Source organism: Thrips palmi, unplaced genomic scaffold (assembly GCF_012932325.1).
Source record: "Thrips palmi isolate BJ-2018 unplaced genomic scaffold, TpBJ-2018v1 HiC_scaffold_5, whole genome shotgun sequence".
NCBI classification, from domain to species: Eukaryota; Metazoa; Arthropoda; class Insecta; order Thysanoptera; family Thripidae; genus Thrips; species Thrips palmi.
Genome location: NW_023144632.1, coordinates 17,058,465 through 17,083,339, shown reverse-complemented (window position 1 = coordinate 17,083,339; position 24,875 = coordinate 17,058,465).

Below are 24,875 nucleotides of genomic sequence, written 5' to 3'. Positions count from 1 at the left end.
GCGCAAACACTGTGCTGGAAAGCACGCACGGAAGAGCGCCGAAAAGAGGGCCTTTGTTTTCCGAGGCCATCCCGAAAAGACGCGTCCTGGTTGTCGCTGCGGTCGCTGCGGTCGGGCCGCTGGTTCCGGCCTGCTTCCGGTCCGCCGCTGTCACTCCGTGTCACTCCGTGTCACTCCACCGTGAGCGCTTTGCGCAGCTTGTCGCTGCAGCAGACGCGCTGCAGTCGGTTCGCTGCATTTGCGCATTCGTCGCTCTCCGTCGCACACCAGTGCGAGAGAGACAGAGCAGCGTGACTGCGCCGGCTGCATTCCACCGAGCCATCGCCCCAATCAAATTGGGGGCCTGAATCACGGGCATACGCGATGACGTCATCCGAAGCATCGACGCGAACAAAGGGCACAGCCGTGCCGTTTTCATTATTTTCCGGGGAAGTCAAACACGCGAGTCGCAATTAGTGACACAACAATAAAACGCAGAACGAGCGGGCCGCCGCCGTGTGTCGCGGCCTGGCGGCCTGGTGGCGCCCTCGCGGTGCGGCTCGGCGGCACAGCGGGATCCACTTGGGCCGCACATATCGACTGCAACAATGGCCGACAATAGCAACGTGTTTGCCGCCATCATCGAGGCCCAGCGCAATGCTTGCGCATCTCTGTTTACCGGAGCCAGCCAGTGGGGAAGAAAAAGAATCACCTCGTCGCCACACACACACACACACAACACACACACACACACACACACACACACACGCATACATACACAGACACAATGCACACACCTGCGAGCACGACATGCACGCACACGTATAACGTGCACCTTTCGGCCGGCTTCGCAAACACGTTTCAAAGAGTCCCATTGCAACAACGCATTGGCTTTGCCCGGCCTGCCGTGCAGTTCGAATGTCCCATCCGCTCCTGGTTCTTTTTGCCCTCTGCCACCGGCCGCCTGTCAGTCGACAAGTTTGCTCCACGCACGGCAAAAGCAGCGCCTGCATTGTTATTCAACGAATGTGACGCCACATTCGTTAGAATGTGAATTTTGTCACGTTCGTTTGACTACGATGTCACATTCGTTTGAACGTGACGCGGCCATCATGCGGCCATCTGATGCGGGTGTCACATTCGTTTCAGCGTGGATCAACATTCAAACGCATGTGACATCATATTCAAACGAAACGTGACAAAATTCACATTCTAACGAATGTGACGTCACATTCGTTGAATAACAGTGTGGGATTCCCAGGCGGCACTGGAAAATACAGTCGACTCTGTCATTTTGTCCATTTCTACTGTTGTCATTTTGTCCACAAGTCATCCCCACTACTTTGGCTGGACGGGCGCCCCCGGCCGGTGCCTGGCCTCGCCGGTAGGGATTACGGCGGCCTAATCCGCCCTGGCTGTTTTCATTTTGTCCGCAGCTCCTCCCGGGTAGGTGGACAAAATGACAGAGTCGACTGTATATCACTCTTAAAACCTTACGAAGTATTTTGAGCATACATATAACAAACTAAAATACTTTGTTATACGAAGAAATAGTTCGTAAATTACGAAGTATTTTCTTTGTAAGCTTACGTATGCTCAAAATACTTTGTTATACAAACTACTTTTCTTTGTAAGGCCCAAAATAGTTTGTAAGGTTTTCTCAGTGATCCTTTTTTCGAGGTGGATCTGGGTATCCCCGGCGCTGCTTTAGCCGTGCGTTTTTGTCTGAGACCCGCGACTTGTGCTGCCTTTGGGTGGCCAGTGCTGTGTCCAATGCAGGCCGGCCAGTTGAAGTCTTTCGACAGGGAGGCGTTCTTTTAATCTTTCTGTTCGATGGCCTTGAAAGGGTATGCGTTAAGGTAGCTTGTACCATGTGAGCCAAAAGAACCCGACCGCTCCGGCTGGCTCTGACTGAGGTTTTCTGGCCACAGCGAGGGGGAAACGACTTCGGTTATCCGATGTACGGCAAATTGATTATCCGATATCCGGATAACCAGAAATTTCAAAGTAATCCGGGGAAATTCTGAGGTAATCCGGGGTAATCCGGGGAAATTCTGAGGTAATCCGGCGCAATACAATGGTAATCCTGGAAATTTTTCGATGTAATCCGGAGGTAATCCGCGGGTTATCCGGGGTTATCCGGGGTTATCCCTATCCGATGTGCACAAAATTTCTCAGTCGTTTCCCCCTTGGGCCACAGCGTCTAAACCGTTCAATTTAGTAAGCGACCCGATTGTTCCTCGCACAGAGACAGCCGATTGTAGGTCTACAATCGGCTCGCTTACTATACCCCTCTAAATTGAACAGTTTAAACGCTGTGGCCAGAAAACCCCAGCCAGAGCCAGCCGGAGCGGTCTGGTTCTTATGGCTCACATAACTGGGAATAATGATTTGGGCCTTCACATTTTAAAGATGTTGTCAAACAAATTACGGACGCTGATTAGAATGCAAGCAGCACTATCAATTTCACCGCTACTGACACGTTTAAGAGCTGTGCTGTCCGATTCGAAAGACAAGTTATCCACCCGAAAATAAGTCCATTCATACCACTGTGATTCGAGCCCCATTCGAGCCGCATTGGGTGACGGTCGCGCCTGAATCGTCCCTTGGCGTGTGCCTACACTGGTCTCGCTGTTCGGCCGTGTCGCCAGAGTGCCGCTCGGCCCTCCGCACCGCCGCAGCCTGCAGCTCCCCCGCAAAGCCAGAGAATAAATAAAGAATATCAACGGGAAGGGGAGCGGCGTAATCAGATAAATGCGTTGACTTTGGCAGGCATCTCTTTATGTTGACTCTGTTCTCCATCTTTGTGCCGCGGGGAGCCTCCGGCCCGGTCCCGGCGCAGCGCGCTTGTCAAGCAAGTGATTCGGGCCCCTCCACACCTCGCCAGCCCCGCCAGCCCCGCCAGCCCCGCCAGCCCCGCCAGCCCCGCCAGCCCCGCCAGCCACGCCCCCAGTCACACGACTTGCTCGCCGATAACTTGTGTTCCCGTTTAATCATAGCTGTGGGAAGCAGGGGGAGGGGCATCCCGAATGTGATGAGGTCCCAGCCAGAATACGCGCGCATTGTCGAGGCATCAGGTGGCTGGGCGAGGCCGTGCGCGCCGTGCCGTGCCAAGTTTTGTATTTTCAATATGAGACGCGCAGGCAACGCGAACGCGCGGCAACGCGGGAGCGGAGAGACACTGTCAGAGAGGCCGCCTGTGCGGTTCCTCGCCATGACTGGTGCGACCGCACAGGCGGCCGCGCCCTGCCTTGTGGCCTTGCCGGGCGAGGCACAGCGAGGCGCTGGTCACGGCGTGCCCCATCCGCCCACACTGTGAGAGGCAGAGAGAGGAGACGCCAACAATTTGGCGTTTCCCATTTCCTGAGCAAACGGCTCGGCCGCCTCTGCACCGCGCCACGCCACGCCACGCCACACCGCGCCACGCCACGCGGACCGAGGCCACGGACCGAGGGCGAGGGGCGAGGGAAGGGCGGACGAACCGTCGCTCCTCACCTGATTGGTTACTGGAGGGCAGAATGCAGGCCGACTGCGGGCAAGTGCATGGAACTTTGCTCTCGTTACGGCCCCGCAGTCCTCGAACGCGACTGACTGAATCGCACTGCCGATGCAACCAATGGGGGCCCACAAATCAGATCGAGGAATATCTAAAGCGTGACAGAGGGCTTTGAAGCGCAAACGTATGTATACCTACACGTTCCTTTGAGTCTGACCCTCGGTCTGTGACCTGTCACGTTTAAAGGAACGTGACAGTTTTCACGTTCAAACGAATGTGACGTCACATTCGTTGAATAACAGTGATAGTCGCGCACAAGCGCCGTGTTACTTACAAACGACTATTGCGTGGATGCAGTCCCGATGTAGAGCTACACTCTCACCCGCTTTGGATTTAGAAGCGATGCCGGCAGAGGTACGGGAGGTGGCGCGCACAGTTGTGCCGCCCTCTTCCGGCTGGGGCTGGGGCGAGGGGGCAACCACTCGAGAAATCCTGTGTCGCCTAACTAGAAATTTCCGTAAATCCAAAATCTTTCCCCAAAAAGGCCCGAAACTGGCACATTTTAGGCCTAAAAATGGACGAAGTCCGACAAAATCTCTTGTCTGAAGAAATCTTGTTTCCCCGAACATCGTACTTGGTTACCCCCTCGGGCTGGGGGTAGTAGGGGTCACGGGGCGACGCTTCCCCGGCCGTCGCGCCGCTCCGTGACTGCAGGGCCTTGGACCGGCGAGCACGCGACGTAAACTACACTACAAACCTAACTGTCTACTAAGTACACACTTACAAATGCATGCTTGTAAGTACACACTTACAAACGCATGCTTGGCCAAGTACACACTTACAAATGCATGCTTGCAAGTACACACTTACAAACGCATGCTTGAGGCCGTATAACTCCATGCGTCAAGCATGCGTTTGTAAGTGTGTACTTGCAAGCATGCATTTGTAAGTGTGTACTTGGCCAAGCATGCGTTTGTAAGTGCGTGCTTGCAAGCATGCATTTGTAAGTGTGTACTTAGTAGACAGTTAAGTTTGTAGTGTACGCGGCAACGTGAGGGAAGGGCAATCAGCAACGCAGATACAGAAGGGCGGGCAAACGAGGCCCATTGTGCAATCTTCGAAGGCCGTCGCTGCGTCCGCCGGGGAGGCGTTCACTGCGTTTGCGCACGGCGGACGCACCGAGGCTCGCCCTGGGCTCCAGTCGGCTCCAGCGGCTGCAGCGCGGGGGAGGGGAAGCAGCGGCACTGGAAACACCGCGGAAAGTGCCGCGCCCGTCGGAGGATTGGCTCAAAAGCGATCGGTCAACGTACGACAGCACTAGAAGACTTTGGCCGTCCCCACTGTAATGTCTTAACATATTGTGGTAGAGATTTTCTCCATAATACCAACGAAATTCATCAAAATATATATAAGGTACAGTGAATTCTCAATGTATGTTATAAAGGCAGCTGCACCACCATAATATTTTCACCATAATATGGAGAATCTTCATTCACTCGTGTAAATCTTGTCAGAAGACGTGTCTGAAAACCTGATCAAAATTCGCGCACCTCTGAAAGCTAAAAACATGTTCTGACATTCTGCACAACTCAGGCGTCAGCAGCATAAGTTTTCAGAATTTATCAGCTTTCACAGGTGCGTGAATTTTGATCAGGATTTCAGACATGTTTCTGACGTTCTGACAAAATTTACACGGGTGCTGTACAACATATTTAGAGTGAAAGGCGGCGAAAGGACGTGCCGAAAGGAGGCCAGGGGACGCTGAAAAGTAGCCATCTCGGCCGGCAACTCTCCCGTACGTGGACAGTCCGCCACGTTTGAAAGAAGGCGCCGGGCCGGCCGCTTTTGATAGCGTTGGCCAGGCCAGCGCCGCGTTGCACCGAGGGAGCCGCAGGGACCTCAAATCAAGAACAACGCCGTCCGGGCCGAGCGTCGGCAGTGCCGGGCAGTGCCGGGCAGTGCCTGCAGCATTGCAGCTCCAGGCCGCGATCAACGTGGGCTTCAGGGAGGAGGAGGAGGAGGACGAGGAGGAGGACGAGGAGGAGGAGGACGAGGAGGACGAGGAGGACGAGGAGGAGGACGAGGAGGACGACGAGGAGGAGGAGGACGACGAGGAGGAGGAGGACGAGGAGGACGAGGAGGACGAGGAGGAGGACGACGAGGAGGACGAGGAGGAGGAGGACGAGGAGGACGAGGAGGAGGACGAGGAGGAGGACGAGGAGGAGGACGAGGAGGAGGACGAGGAGGAGGACGAGGAGGAGGACGAGGAGGAGGAGGGGGCGGAAAGGACCTTCCCCTCGCTCGTTGTCCGATTCAGACCGGACTTTACAAATCACGACCAGCCTCTGCATTCCAAGTGTCGCGGTGACAGGCCGCGCCGCGTCCGGAGTGTGGCGGCGGAGGAATCCAGGACACCCCGCTGGAGCAACCCGCCGGAGGCAGGATCCGGGCAGGCCGGCTGGCCCTGGGCAGGCCCCGCAGTCAGGCCGCCGAGTGAGATGCCTGGGGCGGTGCGCCCACACTGCGCAGACCGCGCGCCGCTGCCGCGCTGCCGGACCCCAACAAGACCCTCGAGCAGCCAATCAGCGGGACGTCACGTGGCGGAAACCGTGTTGTCGCCACTCTTTGTCAACACGGTCCCGTTCGGTCCCCGTTCCTCGGTCTCCGGCCAAGCCAAGATCAACAAAAATTGCCCACTTTATCCCCCCGAAACAAAAACACGCCAGACAGGCGCGCCACACTGCAGGAAATAACCACAACAAAAGTACACAAATTTCTGGCAAATTTTTTATCAGGAATTTAGTGTACTTTTCAAGTACAACAATTGTTGTACAAAGTACAATGGAAGCGGCATGAGGAGTGCTGTGCAGTCCAGGGCTCGTTGTGGTTTGTACAATTCTCGTTGTTCTTTCTACAATCCCTGTTGTACTTTTATTGTACAGTATCTGTTGTACTTTTGTTGTACTATCTACACTTTTTCTTGCAGTGCATTATTTTTTTCCCTCTTTTCTCGTCTTCGCCGCGCGTCGCTCCGCTCGGCGCTTGTTTTCCGCTTTTCATTTGCGAAGCGGCCGAAGCGGCCTCGGCCGTGACACCTTGGAACGAACGCCCTCATTGTGCTGCGGGACTCGCGCGGCGCGCCACTGGTAAATCAGACAAGCATCCGGCAGACTCGGGCTGACTCGGAACGCCGCCGCGCCACCTGCTCTCTCGGCCCTCCCTTCGCCCCATCGCCCCCCCCCCCTTCCCCCCCACGCGCCAGTTTCTAACTCCTGCGGGGACGCGCGCCCCGCTTCGCCCAGTGCCCCGTTGTTCCGTCGGACCCTGCTATGGCTGGCTGGCTGGCTGGCGCCCTTGCGAGCCGAATTACGGGGCTTAAAGTACAATTACTGTTTCGGACTCATTACCCCCGCCGGAGATCTTCATATAAGCGCGGCCGGAATCGCATATAAGCGCCGCCGTTCCGCGTACGTATCACTGCAAAGACGCGCGGCGCAGCGGCCGGGCCGCAAGGTTAGGTCAGGCTGCACTCGTGTAAATCTTGTCAGAAAGTCAGAAACCTGTCTGAGAACCTGATCAAAATTCGCACACCTCTGAAAGCTGAAAACTTATCCTGACGTCCTGCAGAATTCATGCCATTAATTTCAGCTTTCAGAGGTGCGCGAATTTTGATCAGGATTTCAGATATGTTTACCAACAGATACCTTACCTGTCCACTGTACGGGAAAGTCAGTTGGCCGTTTGTCTGCAGCACTGCAAGAAAGAATCCACAACAAAAGTACACAAATTCCTTGCCAATTTTTTATCAGGAATTTATTGTACTTTCAAAGTACAACAATTGTTGTACGAAGTACAGTAGCACTGGCATAACGAGTGTTGTGCAGTCTGGGCCTCGTTATGGTTTGTATAATTCTCGTTGTAGTTTCGACAATCGCGCTGTTGTAATTTTATTGTACAGTTTTTGTTGTACTCTTCACACTTTTTCTTGCAGTGAGGGATCCACTCGTCTGCAGCCCGCAAGCAGACAGCTGGCACGGCCCGGTACCCCACTGCGGACACTGGTAAAACTAAAGCGTAGTATTACCCTCTGTTTTCAAGCGTTCACGGTAAAAACGGTACCTGGTGTTCCCAGGAAGCCTATGTTAAAGACATGCGATTTTCAGGGAGTTCCTGGGAAAAGCAGGAACCGCTTATCAGTTTACGCTTGAAAACAATCGTAACTGGCACATTAGCCAAGATTTCCACTCTAAATGCACGGAAGAATTTTCCGAGTACGCTTCATTTCAAGCTTAACGTCTTCAAGCTTGACTCAAGCATAGAGTTACGCTTTAGTTCTAAGTGGATAGTGCTCCCTCCGCGGCGGCTGGACGCTTACAAGGTGTGGCACTTCAGCAACGAAAAAAAATGCAACGCGGCCGTGGTGGCGCCGCACCGCCGCACCGCCGTGCCATGACTGATGGCCTGCAGGCGCCGATTAATCAGCTTCAATACCAGGCCAAGTTTTAATTATGGCCCGCGGTCCGAGCCTCGGCGCGCTCTGCCGCGCTTTGCAGCCGTCAGCGAGGCGTCGGCAAGGCGTCACGGCGTCAGCAAGGTGGCGGCCCCGTGCCGCCGGCCTGGCTTTAGCCTGGCTGCAGCAGGGGGTAGGCCGGCCTTGATGGATGGAGGGGCCGCGCGTCTGCGTGAAAACGATTAGCTGCGCGCGACCGGGCGACCGACTCCGTCTCTCTCGCACCCCGACAGAAAGCCCCACGAGTGCGATGCAGTCAGACAGCGTCGAAACGAACGACCCATCGGAATCACTCCTTGCAGTGTAGCGCCTGCGGAGCGGCGGGTAGGCGAGGCGGCGCGCACGCATGCGTCGCGAGGCGGAGCGCGGCCTACCTCGCAGGCGGGGTGCACTGTAAATGTCTTACGGTGAAAGGCTGCCCCAACATATTATGGTGGAGATTTTCTCCATAATACCAACAAAATTCGTCAAAATATCTATAAGGTACAGTGAATTCTCAATGGTATGTTACGAAGTCAGCTGCACCACCATAATATGGAACATTTTCACCATAATATGGATAATCTTCACTGTACAACATTTAGAGTGTGGTGACTGCCACTGCTGGCTGCAGTGGTCCATGGACCAAAAGTCCAAGGACTGCGCCACGTCTTTTCACGGAAAAAGACGTGACGTAATAGCGGTGCCTGGATCGTGGTCCAGCTTGCAGTGGCAGTAGGCAGCCACCCCGCGAACGTTTCGAACTGCTTTTTATTTGCGTTGCATTTTCAAACTTTTATTACTGTCACGTACCTGACTAAATTTTCGTAGATTTTAAAAGTTTTTGCACAAAGACAAGCCTGCCATCCTGCTGGTTTCCCCGCCACCTGCAAGTAAATTTTTCAAATCTATTGGTTTTTTAAAATATATTCTTTTTGATCATTCTTTCTTTTTTTTTCTTCTTGGCACTTCTGAAGGATCTGGAGCGAGAGCGTGGACTAGTCTACCACCACCATTCCCCTCGGCCGTGCTGGCGGTGAAGGAGAGCAGAAGGACAAACTTTTTTCCTCTCTATCTTTCTCCTCTGGACTGTGCGCGCCGTGCTACGCCGTGCCGTGCCATGCTGTGCCGTGCTATGCCATCCATGCCGTGCCGTGTGCCGTGCCGTGCCATGCCATGCCATTCCGTGCCGTGCCGCTCCTTCAGGTTCTACAATTGCCGGCGGAAGACCAGCTTCCTAGACAGCCAGCCTTTCGGCCAACTCGGGGGCAAGGGAAGGGGAGTCCAGCAGGCCCGGCCGCGTCCGCGGAGACGGAGACGCTGCCTCGGACACGCATTGTCGCCATCGAAGCGTGTGACCCGCCTGGCCCGCCTCCCACTACTTTCGGGTGTGCTCTGGAGCCTCCTGCCGCACTGTCAGCTGGTAGACGATGGCGTTTGGGGTGATGCGGGCTCAGCTGCTAAACATGAGCCACACACTAAATGTTTTTGCACACATTTTGTACGAGACATCACAGTTTTTTTTTGCATACGAACTTTTCGTACAAATTTGTACAAAATTTGGTACAATTTTGTACAAAAATGGTGAAAATGTGCAGTTTTTCGTATGAAAATTGCACGAAAATTTCGTGTGCTCGAAAAACTGTGATGTCTCGTACAAAATTGTACATATCATTTAGTGTGCGTGATCTGTGGCAGCTAAGATTGTAGAGGTGTCTTGGGCCCCAGGAACGAGCCTTTGACTCCAGTGCAGTTCCAGCCCGTTGCGTCACTCGATCCAGCCAGATCCCAGCCCATTGTGGCTTTTGTCTGGACCGCCATGAATTAATTGTTTTAAACCGTCTTCATTAAATGCGTTTAAAAATCATCCACAGGGAAAAACGTATTATTAACAAGGGGTCTTTGACGGCAACTGCCCAAAGTGGCCGGCAGTGCCCCTGCAGTGCAGTGGACGCGAGTGGAGGGACACAATGCCGGTAACGAACAGCCCAGCCCTTGGCCCAGCCCGGACGCGGCCCGCAGTCCCGCGCCGCCGGAGTCCTTGGAAGTCCGCCGAAGCCCTTCGGAGGACAAGGCGGATTTGGCCGTAAGAAGATTCGATGGGGACGCAAAGGTGCGGTCCCTGGCCCCTGCGAGGGGTAAAACCAACAGCGAGGCAAGGACCTGGCCGGACATTGGGCGGGGCTGGCCGGCAGGCACCGGGATTGAATCAATCAAGGCTTCTGGAGGCCAGGACGCCACGCCGCACCACACCGCGCCATGCCGCCACCGGCCAGGACCGGCCTTTTAGATTGGGCCCCCGGGGCTGGCCCCGGCCCAGGCCCCACCGGGACCCATCAAGGCTTCTAGGCCCAGCACGGCACCCCGGGGCCCACCCGGGCCCCAAAATGGCCGCAAGCCGGCGTGGACCCCCGGTTTAGATGACCCGGGGCCCGGGGACTGGGTTCCACCGGGACCCACCGCCCCACCCCCCCCGCCCCGCCCCTACCCCGCTCCAGCCCCGCCGCGCGCCCCGCCCTGCCCAAAGATGGACCCGGGAAAGGCCCGGGCCCGTGGATGGCGTGCGGGGACGACCGGGGGGGGTGGCAACGGACCGCAAAGGCCCGCCCCCCCCCCCCCGCCCCGCCCCCGCTCCCGCCCCCGCCCTCCCCCCCACCCGCCCCCGCCGGGGCCCGCCCCTGAAACAAGATGGGATCTGGACAATACAAGAGGGGGGCCCGTGACGGGGACACAATGTTGGAGAAAGGTTTTTAAATGTAGACCAAAAAAGGCTTAGGGGCCTTTGCTTGCTTGGCATATATCAGCCTTTACCCCCCCTACTCGAGTATCGCCCGTTTTTCGGTCCCGCTCCCGCTCACACTCAGCCTCTCACTCGGCCCCACTCTCGCTCCATAATTTACCGGCCGAGTAACGGGACCCGCACTGAAGGATGATCTTGTTTCACATCAGGAATGAGAACTTTGGTTTGCGGGATCAAAATGAGTTTCATCCGTCCAACCTTTTAGCACGCGTATTAAAGTTCGGGTTCCCGTCATCAAAATTTTAAACGCCGAAACGGCAATTTTTGAAGCGTCGAGTGCCTGTGTTGGACGGATGAAACACATTTTGATCCCCGAGACCAAAGTTTTCGTTCACACTAAATGTTTTTGTACAATTTGTGTACGAGACATCAAAGTTTTTTTGTGCACTCGAACTTTCCGTACAAATTTGAACGCAATGTTGCACAAAATGCGTAAATATGTGCAGTTTTTCGTACAAAAATTGTACGAAAATTCCGTGTGAACAAAAAAAAAACTGTGATGTCTCGTGCAAAATTGTACAGAACAATTAGTGTGTTCTTGATGTCAACGAATCTCCAGGGCGAACGACTTTGGTAAAACCGATAATATAAGAAATTGGGTTAAAACGAGCATCCGGATATTCTGAGCAATTTCGAAGTAATCCTGGAATTCTGAAAGGGGAAAAACCCCAGCTTTCAGGGGCGAATTCCCGAGGGAAACCGTGGAATTTCCCCACGAGGTCGTGGTAATCCTGAAATTTGACCAGTTTGTAATGCGGAGGCAATTTCCCCCGGGGTTATCCGGGCCCTATCCATGTAAAACCAAATTTCCGCGTTTGATGCGGCGCGAATCCTCAGCCGCGACCAAAAGCGCCCAAACTCTGTCGAAATTGTAGAATAGAAATATGTCTGAAAATTCGAGCATCTCTGAAAGCTTATATTCTGAGCACTTACTCTGATATTGATGACCTGAGTTCTACAGAATGTCAGAATACGTTTTCAGCTTTCAGAAGTGCGCGAATTCACTGAGAAAACAAACGTGGCCAATTCCGCACGAGGTGGTGTGGTCAAATTTTGACAAGATTTGACCACGTTTCGTGATGCGGTCATCGCAATTCGGAGCGCAAACGTGGTCAAGCTTATCGAGGCCCTATCCTTTAACATGGCGCAAACGTGGCGGATTCCGCGTTTGGTGATGCGGCGACGAGACTGACCTCAGCCGCGTCACCAAACGTGGTCAAAGTCCCTGTCCGCACCACACGTGCGGAATTGGCCGCGTTTGTTTTCTCAGTGTTTTGATCAGGTTTCCAAGCAGGTTTCTGACATCCTGACAAGATTTACTCGAGTGCCGCACCCGGCCGGAGCATTATTGCACGGCTCGGGCGGCAACCGAGGAAGTAGGTCGCGGGGCTCGCCATCCGTGTTGTTGTCAAAGCGCCGGTCTGACTGCTGGAAAGCAAACTGGCACTTTTTGCCCGCCGAGCGAGGGACCTACACTGCTTCCCTCTCGTATTCTTCTCCTCGGGCACAGCAGTTGCACAGGCTTAGTTCGACGGCAAAGTTCTCGTAAAGTTGAGTCGAGAGGTGACGTGACTCCCGTTGGCCAATCCACGTGAATCTCCATTCCGCTCTCGCCTTTACAAACTAATCCTATTGCGCCGATGAAAGCACAATGACCACCGTCGACGTCGATCGTCCCGCGATGTTTGTCCACTGGATCTCCCGGAGGACGGGACAAACATCGCAGGCTCAGTACTTGGTTTCTGACTTTATTAAAGTAAATCTCTACCATACCGGAGGACTGAGGGGCGGTGGCGGACGTCAGAAAAATTCCTGGTGTAGTATTTAGTTCCTGGAAGGGCTTCTCGAGCAGTCGCCCCTCCATTGGAAGGGCGGCTACGGCCTCATGGCCTGACACTCCCTCCCCCCATTCCGGGCCAGAAGGCTGATTTCGAAATGTACTTTCATCTCTGTCTCTCTTACACTCACGGGGTTGCTCGGGGGTGCGAGAGAGACAGAGCGACGTGGCAGTGTGTTCGGAAGCGGCCTGCAGGACGACGACGCCTTTCGCTCTGAAAGTAGTGCGAGTGAGATTTGCTCCAATTGAGTGGAAGACCATTTCCTACACAGATGTGTCGCGCGAGGCGGCACTAAGGTCCGGCGGGGCGCGGCGGACTGGCGGACGCACGCTGTGGGAATGCGCCTACACTGCCAGCCTCCGCCAACAGTCAGCACGCCGTCACCGCTGAACCCCCTTCCGGCGTCCGTGAGCCGCGGGGCTCCGCACTGCTCCGCACCTCCCCGAACTTGGAGGTGTGCGAGGAGGTGTGCGTGTCGGCGCGGCGGCGCGGCGTCATTGTAAAAGAGCGGGAAAGCTCAAATTTAACGACCCCGCCGCTCCTCGCTGCTGCGCGCTGCTGCCAGTGGCCGTGCCAGTGGCCGTGCCACGTCCGCGACCGTCCACGACCCCCGCAGCTCTGCGACATCAGCATAACGTTTGTGGTGGAGTGGCACGGGGAGTGAAACGGGGAGCGGGAGACGGCGCGGCTATTGAAACGCGGCCCTCTCTTTTCCCTCTCGCGCGTGTGTGTGTGTGTGTGTGTGTGTGTGTGTGTGTGTGTGTGTGTGTGTGTGTGTGTGTTGTGTGTGCGCGCGCGCGCATTAGGCCCGAGTGTTGGCGCGGCGCGAGGCGCTGTGCTGTCGCAATGTTTCATGCGATCAAGATCGGCATGCACTGGGGAACTGGCATAAAATATCGGCGAGCTTATTTTTCTCGGCGGGCGACGCTGTTTTGGGGGGCCATCTCCTTCATCCCGAATGAGGTTTTTGCCGAGTGAGGGTAAAGGGTGCAGAGGCAGCGGAGTGACTACTCCAGCTCGGCCTCGCTTTGGTCCACGCGTGGATGGCGCTAAGGAGGAATGCTCTTCTGGGAAGGAGTCTGCAGCCTGCTGGGTTGGATTCGAAGCCCCGATCCAGAAGTCCACCAAGGTGTGGGGCCTTCCCGGCAAGCCGCCAGGCAAGGGTCGAGAGGGGCGTTTGCTCACGCCTCACGACTCCTCGAAGCAGACCGGTAGCACAGCGGTTCGCATGCATCCTCCTCCAGCCACCTCCGGAGCCGCAGCCGTGGCGGCTGGCGGGGCACAGTGGTTTAAAATCCTGTTTTAGGGGGAATAAAGCGATTTTTCAAAAGTGTCGCGGGGGGCATTCTGGGGAGTGGAAACGAACTATAATACTCCAATACAATATAAAATGACGTTTATAGATTTTTATATGACGCTGGGAGCCACTGGGAAGGGTTTGATTTTAGTCTTTTGTATTTTGATCAAATTCACGTAATTTTCTTAGATGTTTCGTACCCTTATTTTTCCAACGAGGGCGATGATACTGGTATGTTGGCGTGTTTTTCTTTTCGTTTCATCATTAATCAAAGGAAAGCAGCACACAGCGCAACATTTCGTTCGCGGTTTGGCTCACGGTGGCGGGTTTTTGCTACAAATGCGTTCAACACATTAAAAAACACACTTTTGGAGTTTCGGACATCGATGGGGCGCGATGGGGCGGAGTTATTGGTGCGAGGCGCTTCCCTTACATGTATATTAAGATGCCCCGATGATAACTTTTCCGCACTCGTCCGCAACACGAAACGCAAGGGGACCAACACCACAAAAACGTGCAAAATTGATTAGTTCTGGGGATAATCGCTTCTGGTGTGCACCATTCAAAATGAAAAAAACATCAGTGCAATTGTTTTTCTTTTCAAATATTTTGTTTTTCTTAGTAACAAAATGGTTTAATGCGGCTTAGAAGTTAAAACTAAGTATTTTGAGCACTTTTAGTTTTGCACTTTTTGTCAATTCTGTCATTTTTCTTCTAATTTTGCTATTTTTCTCATTATTTTAGCATTATAAATCCAATTTTTATCGGACCACTTTTTCCTTTGAACTGGTCTTTGCCTATTGCCTACAGATGATTCAGTTCAATTCTGGTAGCATTTGGTCGCACGGGACGCTTGCTAGGACTTATTCCCCCGAAAATCGCATTTTAAACTACTGTGCGGGGCCTGCCTATGACACGCGCATAGAATGAGACCGCAAGCGGGGCGCTCCTGTTGGGAATGCATTTCCGATAGGATTAGAAGGCGGGGCCGCGGCGTGGTCTGGCGGGGCGTGGCATGGCGTGGTGGGGCGGGGCGGGGCGGGGTGGGGCCGAGATCGGGCACCACCTAGGGCCAAGAGCGGGGCCAGCGGGGCTCCGCTCCACCTCGTTCCTCAGAGGTGCGCGCTAAACAGGGTCCCGGCCGTCCCGGGCGGGCTTTGCCTCTCGCCCACTCTCGCCTCTCGCCTCGCAGCCGACAATGCACTCCACTCCACCTCAACTCGGCTCTAACACGTCCGAATTCCGCCTGGCTTGCCTGCCTGTCTGCCTGGCTGCCTGCCTGCCTGGCTGCCTGCCTGCCTGCCTGGCTGCCTGCCTGCCTGCCTGCCTGCCTGCCTGGCTGCCTGCCTGCCTGCCTGCCTGCCTGCCTGCCTGCCTGCCTGCCTGCCTGCCTGCCTGCCTGCTGCCTGCCTGCCTGCCTGCCTGCCTGCCTGCCTGCCTGCCTGCCTGCCTGCCTGCCTGCCTGCCTGCCTGCTGCTGCCTGCCTGCCTGGCTGCCTGCCTGCCTGCCTGCCTGCCTGCCTGCCTGCCTGCCTGCCTGCCTGCCTGCCTGCATGCCTGCCTGCCTGCCTGCCTGCCTGCCTGCCTGGCTGCCTGCCTGCCTGCCTGCCTGGCTGCCTGCCTGCCTGCCTGGCTGCCTGCCTGCCTGCCTGCCTGCCTGCCTGCCTGCCTGCCTGCCTGCCTGCCTGCCTGCCTGCCTGCCTGCCTGCCTGCCTGCATGCCTGGCTGCCTGCCTGCCTGCCTGCCTGCCTGCCTGCCTGGCTGCCTGCCTGCCTGCCTGCCTGCCTGCCTGCCTGCCTGGCTGCCTGGCTGCCTGCGTGCCCGCCTGCCTGCCTGCCTGCCTGCCTGCCTGCCTGCCTGCCTGCCTGCCTGCCTGCATGCCTGGCTGCCTGCCTGCCTGCCTGCCTGCCTGCCTGCCTGGCTGCCTGCCTGCCTGCCTGCCTGCCTGCCTGCCTGCCTGCCTGCCTGCCTGCCTGCCTGCCTGCCTGGCTGCCTGCCTGCCTGGCTGCCTGCCTGCCTGCCTGCCTGCCTGCCTGCCTGCCTGCCTGCCTGCCTGCCTGCCTGCCTGCCTGCCTGCCTGCCTGCCTGCCTGCCTGCCTGGCTGCCTGCCTGCCTGCCTGCCTGGCTGCCTGCCTGCCTGCCTGCCTGCCTGCCTGCCTGCCTGCCTGGCTGCCTGCCTGCCTGCCTGCCTGCCTGCCTGCCTGCCTGCCTGCCTGCCTGCCTGCCTGCCTGCATGCCTGGCTGCCTGCCTGCCTGCCTGCCTGCCTGCCTGCCTGGCTGCCTGCCTGCCTGCCTGGCTGCCTGCCTGCCTGCCTGGCTGCCTGGCTGCCTGCGTGCCCGCCTGCCTGCCTGCCTGCCTGCCTGCCTGCCTGCCTGGCTGCCTGCCTGCCTGCCTGGCTGCCTGCCTGCCTGCCTGGCTGCCTGGCTGCCTGCGTGCCCGCCTGCCTGCCTGCCTGCCTGCCTGCCTGCCTGGCTGCCTGCCTGCCTGCCTGCCTGCCTGCCTGCCTGGCTGCCTGCCTGCCTGCCTGGCTGCCTGCCTGCCTGCCTGGCTGCCTGGCTGCCTGCGTGCCCGCCTGCCTGCCTGCCTGCCTGCCTGCCTGCCTGCCTGCCTGGCTGCCTGCCTGCCTGCCTGCCTGCCTGCCTGCCTGCCTGCCCGGCGCCGTCCGTGCAGCGCAACTGGCCGAGCAGCGAGGCGCGGCTGGCACTGACGACATTGTTCGCTGGCCCCATTCTCTGGCCCACTATGCAGCAGCTTCGTCCTGCTCCGTGCAGAAAGAGAGCGCCGCGCTGCCGCGATGTGCCGGCCAACTCCAAGCCCTCCTCAAACACGGCGCCGTGCCGCGTCAAAGGAGAGTTCGCCAACTGGACCGGCGAGGCCGGCGAGGCCGGCAGGGCCCCTTGATGCGAGGCTGCGACTCGGATGCTGCCGCGCGGCGCCCCGCGGCCCTCCGCTCGCCAGGTGCACCGTGCGCCGTCCGCTTTGACCAGGGAGGTCGGAGTGCGCACGTGCATGAGAGTTTGCGAGCGCACGTGTGTGTGTGTGTGTGAGAGAGAGAGAGAGAGAGAGAGAGAGAGAGAGAGAGATGTGTGCTTACTGACTGTGTGGGTGCCTATGAAAAGCTCGCCTTGAAGCACGTGCTCCGACACAGCAATTACGGAATTGCAGCGACATTGCTGGCTGATATCGGAAAGTTGGCTACAATGGGCCGAGCTGAGGCGCGCCGGCATAAATGCCTCCCGAGCATGAGCAGGAGGGGCGGTTGCGGCGGGGAAGGGGTGAGGGGGAATGCTGAATGTGCGGCCGGCTAACCTGAACAGAGTGTGTGCTGCATACGGACCATACGGACGGTGCGGTTCCGCGACTCTCGGTCCCGCCCGGCCCGCCCAGCCCGCCCAGCGCCAAAGTTGGATCTCCGTTCCAAACTGGAACTTTGAATGAGCGTGCCTCCCAATGTAAGCCCCCGCCGCCCCCGCCGCCCCCGCCTCGCCTCGCAGCCTCGGTGGCTGGCTCACTACTGTGGCGCCCCGCGCTGCCGGCGTAGTGACACATGTGCTCGACATGCTCGCAGCACCGCGCGCAGCACTGCGCGCCACACGGTGGTTTCCAATAATGCCTTCGGCAAGCCCACTGCGAGCCCACTGCGGGCCCACTGCAAGCCCACTGCGAGCCCACTGCGGGCCCACTGCAAGCCCGCTGCAAGCCCACTATACAAGCCCACGGCGTGCATCGCCGCCCCGGTGACAGCAGTCGACTGATTCCAAGGGGCGCCTTAGTCACTCTGTCTCTCTCGCACTCGTGGGGCGTCCCCTATAGGTGCGAGAGAGAAGGAGCGACGAAGGCGGCCTTCGGAATCAGTCGACAGGTGCTGCACCTGGAGGCGGCGTGGCGGCGTCGCGGCGTCGCGGCGTGGCGGTGCGCGAGGCCCGCCCTGACGGCGGCTGATGGAAACGACCGTTGCAGTATTTCTCCATACGCGTCGCACTGATCGGAAAAAAATAAGTCAACGTTGACAGCGGCGGAGTCGTCTGTTTTGATATGCTGCAGAATCGAACGCCCGCTTTCGCACACGTCACGTCCACCCGACTGCTGCACGTCATTGCAAGATTACCTTAGAATTTTTAACAGTTTCTTCCAAGTATTAACTAGGGGTACGCGCCGTTTAGTGTGGGCGCGTAGTGTGGCTGAGCGATGCGAATTTGTGCATTTCGGACTTTGCTTATGTAGACGAAATGTGCAGCTTGTGGGCTCATATTGAGTGAAATGTAGGTCTGGGGTATAAATGGAGGTGATTTTCGTTATCAGCACACAAAAAACTGTTGGAATCAACGTCAAACTCAATTCAAAAATTTTCGTCCAAAATTGGTTAAAATTCGGTAATGCGTGAGTCTAGGAAAAATTTGGAAGTCATTTTTGAGTTCAGCGCACCAAAAACTGCAGGAAACAATATAAAACTCGATTTGAAAATTTTGGTCCGAAATGACCTAATTTGGGATGAAAATATAAGTCTGGAGTCGAAATGGAGGTGATTTTCGTTATCAGCACACAAAAAACTGTGAGGATCAACATCAAACTCAATTCAAAAATTTTGGTCCAAATTTGGTCCAAATTTGGTAAAGCGTGAGTCTGGGAAAAATTTGGAAGTTATTTTTGAGTTCAGCTCATCAAGCACTGCAGGAAACAATATACAACTCGACCTGAAAATTTTGGTCCGAAATGACCTAATTTGAGATGAAAATATAAATCTGGAGTAGAAATGGAAGTGGTTTTCATAATCAGCACTCCAAAAACTCCAAAAATCAATATGAGATTCGATTGAAAAATATTGATATCAAATTGATCAATAATGGGTAAACAATGGGTCTGGGTTGGTCTTCATGGATCACCCTTTGTCGTCACCAAATACCTTGATGCCACACCAATTCGATTCCTTTAGTCGAGTAACATTCCATTGCCAGCATTGAGTCGCTTAATTTGCTATTCGTCTGCTTGACTCACTATTTGATACATCTTTTTCTTCAAACTAATGAATTTACAAATTTATTAGTTATATTTGAGAAGCCTTTTGTCATTCTTTCATTTTAAACCAGTTAATTAAACAATATAGACTGGAATATGTAATCATAGTTAACATGAAGTGACCAAGTTAAGGACAGGCTGATGTGAAGCATTCGACGGAGAACAAGTTTTGTCAAATTCAGTGAATCGCCTCATGAAGTCAAATGCAGAGGCCACTTGTTGCTCAATATGCCAACATAATTTACCTTATTCATGCCTCGTGATATTTTATCTTTAGAGTAAAAGAATACAGTATACTATTAACATTGGGCTTACATTCAGAGAGCCAGCTTTTAAACCATTACCAATACTTAGTTCCAGTTGTCGGACACAAACTTTGGTGAAGTGAAAGCAATCGTGTCATTAAATCCAATTACCAAGTCACCCACCCGCTCAAAACCTGAATCGTGTCATTGAACCCAATATCAATTCATAATCTGTTAGCACTAAATATATGGATTATTTATTGCACTAAATACATCTATTTATGGATTCTTTTAATCAATAGATGTTAGTACTAGAATATTTATGTTAGCTTGCAGCATTGCAATAGAATGTCATTTCCCGAGACAAACCAAGACAATTAACATGTCTTCTAATTTCAACAGAAGTTATTAATGCATTTACCAGATTTGATTTACTGTGAAAATTTTTAAAAAAAAGGGTAGTTTCAGAGAGAATAAAATCAGTAGATGCACACGAAGGCAAAGGAAACATTCTAGTTACAATCCACAACTACACTCACAGTGCACTGACCTAAAGCAAGATTCCCCTGTGACGGGGGAGGGGGGAGAGGGGAACGAAACACGCAAACCATTCTCACATTCAGTTTTCGTATTTTCCTCTGTTGACACTCCGGAAGGGTTTCAATCATTCTAGAATGTTAAAAAACTATCTCAGAACCTATTTGAGAACCCCTTTGCTCTTTGGTTTGTTTATTTGCATAAGTGCCGTCCCGTCTTGCAGACGGCTTGCAAGCGCGGCAGCCGGTATGAGAAAATGTTCAGCCAGACGCTGCTACCAACCTAACCACGCTAGTTACCTAGTTCAAAACGATGTTTTGAATATTTCAAACGATGATAATTGTTAATCTGAGATAAACTACCCCTGTAGGATGTTTAGGAGACATCAGGTGTGAAATTTGGATGCTATTCGTTCAGTAGTTGCTGAGAAACGTGAGTGATTACATACAGACAGACAGAGAGACGGACAGACAGACTCACGACCAGTCACTTTTTGGAGCGCCCAAACACGGCAAGGGCTTCGCTATCGCTCAGCCAATAAATTATTGAAGAAAAATGATCTTGACTCGACGGAATTCCTTTCTTTTTCATAGAGAAACAATTACCACAAGGGGAAATCAAGATCACCATGATTGTTTTCACGAGGGTTCCTTCCGAAGTGCGGGTGTACTGAAATACTCCCCGGTCGTCCTTTGCTCTTGCAGCCAGCCTGGCCGTGCTCGCACACCGTCCGCCGCCCTGGGGACGTTCCGAGGGACGTTCTGCCGCACAGTGGGCCAGAGGACTGATGGAGGCGGCCAAAACTCTAGACGCGTTTTGAGCTCCAGAGTCGCTAAGCAGGCCTCGAACCGAACATGTGACCCCACCAATGGATTGCTCTCCGAACGAGGAATCCATTGGTGGGGTCACACGCTCGGTTCGAGGCCTGTTTAGCGACTCTGGAGCTCAAAACGCGTCTAGAGTTTTGGCCGCCTCCACCGGTCCCTTGGCCCACTGTGTGCCGCCCCGCCGCCGCGGTGCAAACTGCCGCGACAGGTAAAATACGCCTCCGGCACAGCGGCCCCGCCATTCCTTTGCGCTTTTTTTCCGCCCTTTAATTCCTGCCAGCGGGAGCCGGGCCAGGCCGGGACAGGCTGGGCGGCCGGGTCAAGTGGCACCGTTACTCAGGGCGGCTCAAAGCCGTCGCCCTCCGCGAGGCTAGGGCGCGCGGGGCCGCGCGGGGCCGGTGCGTCGATGTCAGCGAGTCGTGGCTAATTTGGACGCGGTAATTAACGAATCAACGCGCCAACGCGCCACGCCGCCGGGCGCGAAGCGAGGTGTGTCTCTAATTATTTTGGGCAGCCAGCTCGTGGAGACCGGCGGCGAAATGCGGCGATTCGGGGAGTACTCGAGGAGCGGGGAGACGGGGAGCGTCGAGCAACAGAACCAACTTGACGACAATCATTTCTCCAACTGTGCACACTAAATGTTTACGTACTTTTAATGTCCATAGCTGTGGCCGTTTTTGTGCATACTGAAGTTACAAATTTGTACACACATCAGGGACAATATTTCCACATTGTGTTTAAGTGTTTAAAAAAATTGTACCTAATGTATGTATGTACAAATTTGTACACAACTTCAGTGATGCACCAAAGCGGCGGCCATAGTTATGGACATAAAGTCCATAAGCATTTAGTGTGTGACTGTTACACAATTTTGACGTTGAGGTGGCGTTCTGTTCTTTGCTACATTTGGGACTCCTACCCACCGTCGACTTCCACCTGAGGGCGCATCCTCCATCTCAATCTCTCTCTCTCTCTCTCTCTCTCTCTCTCTCTCTCTCTCTCTCTCTCTCTCTCTCTCTCTCTCTCTCTCTCTCTCTCTCTCTCTCTCTCTCTATTTCTACCTTTCCGTCTCCACCCAAGACCCAAAGCTCGCGGCCTGGCCTCTGCGGATCCGTCTTCTTTGCATCAGGGATGTCTCCGGAAAGGGATAATCCAGCCTGGAACGGTGCGGGCCCTTCTTTCAATGACGTCCTTTGAGGGCGGCACGATCCGAGGGCGTCGCAGGGACACGGTGAGTCCGAAATGGAGTCTGAATAGAGTCAGAAATGGAGGCTGGAATAACGGAGCCTGAAATATGGCCACCGAGCAAATAGTCACAAATAAGTCGTCGTGATGACGGCCTCGGTTTGGGGGGGGGGGGCAATTCCGCCGTTTCCGCCAGAGTTCCTCCTCAGCCAATACAGGCGAAGGCGATAAGGATGAGAATTTTGATGAAGCATAAATAGAGGTTGTCTTGGGGGCTCGCGCGGACGGGCCGGGACGGGCGCAGCGACGACGAGAAGATTGGAGGCAAATCGAAGCAACGAGTTCCGGGACGAGGAGACAGTGCCGCCTGATGGCCTCGTCTGGCCTCGTCTGGCTTCGTCTGGCCCTGGCCCCGCCTCGCCTCGCCTCAACCCGCCTCGCCTCAACCCGTCTCGCCTAAACCCGCCTCGCCTCGCCTCAACCCGCCTCGCCTCAACCCGCCTCGTCTCAACCCGCCTCGCCTCAACCCGTCTCGCCTCAACCCGCCTCGCCTCAACCGCTTCGCCTCAACCCCGCCTCTCCTCAACCGACTCGCCTCAACCCGCCTCGCCTTGCCTCAACCTGCCTCGCCTCAACCCGCCTCGCCTTGCCTCAACCCGCCTTGCCTCAACCCGCCTCGCCTCAACCCGCCTCGCCTCAACCCGCCTCGCCTCAACCCGCCTCGCCTCAACCCGCCTCGCCTCAACCCGTCTCGCCTCAACCCGCCTCGCCAACCCGCCTTGCCTCAACCCGCCTCGCCTCAACCCACCCCACCTCGCATAACCCCGCCTCGCCTCAACCCGCCCCACCTCGCCTCTGCCCGCCTCCCTGTTGCGATTATCCTCTGCGAGATGGCCTGCTCCGGAGAGTCAATTCTTATGGAATCACATTTGCACGCCGTATAAGGCGCTCCCGTCCTGCCACCCCCAGCGAGGAGTCTCGGCCCGCCATTGTCGCGGGACGTGTTGTGACATGTGTTGTGACGCATTGTGCCGCGCTGTGGCGTTCGGTGACGCGCCAGTCGGCCTGTGCACTTCGCTCCGTACAATTCGTGTCGCTGAGCACAGGACTATATTTTAATTTGAGGGGGCTGCGATTTCCGGCCCTCTGCGTAGCGTAATGCTTCTTTGGGTGAAAGAGGCTCTTGTCCCAACATGTCACATCTATTCTTCTGGCCTAGGTAGCACTCTACAAATCGAGTGTGCTCTAACTGGAGCACGCCTGCAGGCACGCTCTAGCTAGCGCATGCCTGCCAAGCATGCACTTACTAGTGCATACATGCCATGTACACGCTAACTGAAGCATTTATCTACTGCAAGGGATAGAGAGTTGCCTGCTTCAGGAAGCGTGTTCATGGCATGTATGCACTGCATGCTTGGCTGGCATGCGCTAGCTAGAGCGTGCTTGCAGGCATGCTTCAGTTAGAGCGTGCAATGTACGCTCTTCGATTTGTAGAGCAGAAAAGACTAACTTAGGAATATTCGACCAGATCTATCCGAGTGACTGTTTTGTTCGTTTAAAACCTTTGGGTGCTTCGCTTCGCTGCACAAAGAAATACCGAATCTCTGAAATCATACAATTCTCGTTTCTGGACGAGGGGACTTTAGTCGGTCCCGCTTTCACCTCGGGTGAAAAAAAAAAATTGAATTCGGAGAGGGGAGGGGGCGATGTCGGCGACATGCCCCGCGCCGCGCCACTAGCCAGCCCCCTCGGTACTCCTGGGATTCCGGGGATATTTTATTAGAGGGACAGAGCGCGCCCAGCGAGGGGTCGACCCCCCTACCCTCAAACCGGCGGCGCGCACACACACGCGCGAGCACACACACACACACACACACACACACACACACACACACACACACACCACACACACACACACTCCACACGCCACACATACTCGCTACGCACAGGGGATTCCCGCGCCCAGCCGCGTGTTAGGCGGGACGTGTAGTCTCCGGATTAGATTAGGTCTAGATTAGGTCATAATAAGCCGAAAGAGGGTGGAACAGAGAGGCGGCCGAATAATGCGGGATAAAGGTCTGCGAACGCTCGGAGCAGCGCACCACGCCGCCGCACCGCACAGCCCCGGCTCGGCCTGCACGGCCTGCAACTGCACGCGCCGATTGGCCCCGAAGTGCGTCTAGCGCTGCACTGCGCTGCACGCTTCCAGGGCCCCGCGCAGGCGGAGGAGAAGAGCGAGGAAGAAGGAGAATCGTCGTTTGGCGGTCGGGCGGCAGTGCCATCATGGATGGGCCTTCCTTTCTCTCTCTCTCTCTCTCTCTCTCTCTCTCTCTCTCTCTCTCTCTCTCTCTCTCTCTCTCTCTCTCTCTCTCTCTCTCTCTCTCTCTCTCTCTCTCTCTCTCTCTCTCTCTCTCTCTCTCTCCCTCCCCCCCTCCCTCTCTCTCCCCGCTTCTTGCTCGTCTTGCTGCACGAGACTGGCGAGACTAGCGAGACGAGGTGGCGCCGGTCTCCGCCGGTCGGCGCGACTTGTTCGCTTCCGGTAAGATTGCCTTTTGCGCGCGTATTTCGCGAATCTCCTCTCTGCCACCGCCGCCCGTCGCACGCGGCAGCCCCCCCCCCTCTCCTCCCGCCAATTTCGCAGCCATTCGAGGCCTCGTCCTCGCTGCCGCCCTGGAGCCCACACTGGCGGGGCCTGCTGGGCCTACCGGGCCCGCACTATTCCTATCCCATTTTCGTTCTCGGTTATCCCCGCCTTCAACTGTCCACTGAAGCGCAACACAGTATATCGAAAACTTTCCGAGGTAGTCCGAACCTTCCTCCTCCCTCTCCCGTCCATCCCCTGAAGAGGTCCTCCACCCTCCGGCGCGGGCGTGGCGGTGGGATGGGAAGGGCGGGCCGGGCCGGGTCGCGCCTAGCAGCCAGGGCCTCGGCCAGGCCCAGGCCAGGCCACGCCTCGCCGGTCCCAAACGTAACAATTGAATTTTCTATGCAATTCCAACAAAATCTTATCTCGTGCATACATCGCGAGAGGGGGTAGGGTACGGCGCCCCCTTGGCGCTCGCTCGCGTGTGTGTATGTGTGAGAGTGTGCATGTGTGTGTGTGTGTCTGTGCGCGCGAGGCCCCCCGCGGCGCGTGTCCCTGCGGTCGCCCGCGTGATGACTACAA